The sequence below is a fragment of the Mus pahari genome, chromosome 13 (genome assembly GCF_900095145.1).
Source record: "Mus pahari chromosome 13, PAHARI_EIJ_v1.1, whole genome shotgun sequence".
NCBI classification, from domain to species: Eukaryota; Metazoa; Chordata; class Mammalia; order Rodentia; family Muridae; genus Mus; species Mus pahari.
In genome coordinates this window covers 53,603,005-53,605,303 of record NC_034602.1, presented here as the reverse complement: position 1 = coordinate 53,605,303, position 2,299 = coordinate 53,603,005, and the positions used below count along the sequence as shown (strand labels likewise).

Genomic DNA, 2,299 nt, shown 5'->3' with positions numbered 1-2,299 from the left:
AAACTTAATAAAAACGCCAGCATATGTTTGTTTTTAAAACAGTCTAGACTTGATATAAAATAATGCTTTTATAAATTTTTTTAAAAACATAACTGGCTAATAATTTCCATACTTATATAGCATTCTAACAGGTAAATGTGTCCTTGAACTATTTTCTTTTCTTTTTTTCTTTAAAGAATTTTATTTATTTTTTTATGAGATATTTTCTTTATTTGCATATCAAATGCTATCCTGCAAATTCCCTATACCCCCCCCCACCCTGCTCCCCACCCTATCCACTCGCTCCCACTTCTTGGCCCTGGCATTGTCCTGTACTGGGGCATTTAAAGTTTGCAAGACCTAGGGGCCTCAAAAAATGCTTTTTAAAATAATTTTCCTGGTATTATTGCATTTCATTTTTTTTCATTTTTTTATTTGTTATTTTCTTTCTTTTTTTTTCTTTTTTCTTTTTTTAGGCTTCTGCGGCTTTTATTTTTGCATGTAAACCACTGCGTGGTGGGGGGAACCCTAGAGATTAATTACACTGGAGTTCCGAGGACTCCAGACACTAGCTAGGAAGTCAGGTGACAGTGACAGAAACAATGATTCAGACCAGTCACATGATTACAAAGCTGGGTCTCCAGCAGGGTTTCTGGTGGTGAGGTATGGACGCCAATGAAGTAGTGACATGGGAGGGACACGCACTGGGCTGGCCTTGAGCCACCTGGATGACATCAGGGACAGAGGATCTAGCAGCTGGTGGCTCCAGGGATCTCCAGTCCATGATTTACTTGGCCAGGGGGTTCCTGAAAGACATGCAAGCAAACTTGACTTTGCTGCCCAGCTCTTCCTCAATTCTAAGGATCTGATAATACTTGGTGCTCAGATCCCCAAGGGGCACCAGTCTTGATCTGCCCGGTGCAGAGGCCTACCACCAGGTTTGCTATGAAAGTGTCCTGAATCTCCCCAGATTGGTGGGACAGCATGACACCCCAGCCATTGGACTGGGCCAGCTTACATGCCTGCAGGGACTCCTTCACGGAGCCGATCTGGTTCACTTTAAGCAGGAGGCAGTTGCAGGACTTCTCGCAGCCTTGGCAATCTGCTTAGGGCTGGTCACTGTGAGGTCATTGCCCGCCACCTGGATGCCCGCACTAGCCGTGAACTTCTGCCACTCATCCCAGTCGTCCTGAGCAAAGGGGTCTTCGATGGACACCACTGGGTAGTCCTGGATGAAGGACTTGTACAGGTCAGTCCTGGTAAGGTGTGATGTACCTGCTGGGGTCATCCTGAGACTTGAAGTCCAGGTCATACTTGCCAGACCTGAAGAACTCGGAGGCAGTCACATCCATGCCGATGACAATCTGGTCAGTGTAGCCGGCTTTTGCAATTGCAGCCTTAAGCAGCAACAGTGCTTCTTTGTTCTCCAGGACATCAAGTGCGAATCCACCCTCATCACCCACATTGGTGGCATCCTTCCCGTACCTCTCCTTGATGACATTCTTCAGGTTGTGGTAAACCTCTGCTCCAGTGCACATGGCTTCCCGGAAGCTGGATGCCCCCACAGGCAGGATCTTGCATGGCCAGCTTGTTGCCAACATGAGAACCACCGTTGATCACATTGAAAGCAGGGACCCGCAGGATGACTTGAGAGTTGCGGGCCAAGTCAGCAATGTGTGTGTAAAGGGGCATCCCCTTTTCTACCGCACCAGCTTTGCAGACAGCCAGGGACACTCCCAGAACGGAATTTGCACCAAATTTAGATTTATTCTCGGTGCCGTCCATCTCAGTCATCAGCTTGTCAGTCTTCTCTTGCTCCACAACATTCACTTTCTTGCTAACCAGAGCAGGTGCAATAGTGTTATTGATGTGCTCAACAGCCTGTGAGACAACCTTGCCCATGAAGCAGGTCTTATCATTGTCTCGGAGTTCTAGGGCCTCGTAGATGCCAGTGGACTCACTGCTGGGCACCGCAGCTTGTAAGAAACCTTTTGCTGTGTACAGATCCACCTCAACAGTGGGATTCCCAGATTCTTGGGTTCTTTCCCTAGCTCCTTCATTTAAGATCCTGTGCTACTTCTAATGAATGACTGTGGGCATCCACTTCTGTATTTGTCGGGAACTACTAGAGCCTCTCAGGAGACAGCTATATCAGGCTCCTGTCAGCAAGCACTTGTTGGCACTCATAGTAGTGTCTGGGTTTGGTGGTTGTATATGGAATGGATCCCAAGGTATGGCAGTCTCTGGATAGTCATTCCTTCAGTCTCTGCTTCACACTTTGTAATTCCTTCTATGGTTATTTTGTTCCTCCTTCTAATAA

The 2,299-nt window shown here is 46.9% G+C and overlaps 1 pseudogene; it reads right to left on the bottom strand.

Annotated features, from left to right (window-relative positions):
- Nucleotides 1–766: 766 nt before the first annotated feature.
- LOC110330785 lies at nucleotides 767–1,975 on the bottom strand (annotated as a pseudogene).
- Nucleotides 1,976–2,299: the final 324 nt, after the last annotated feature.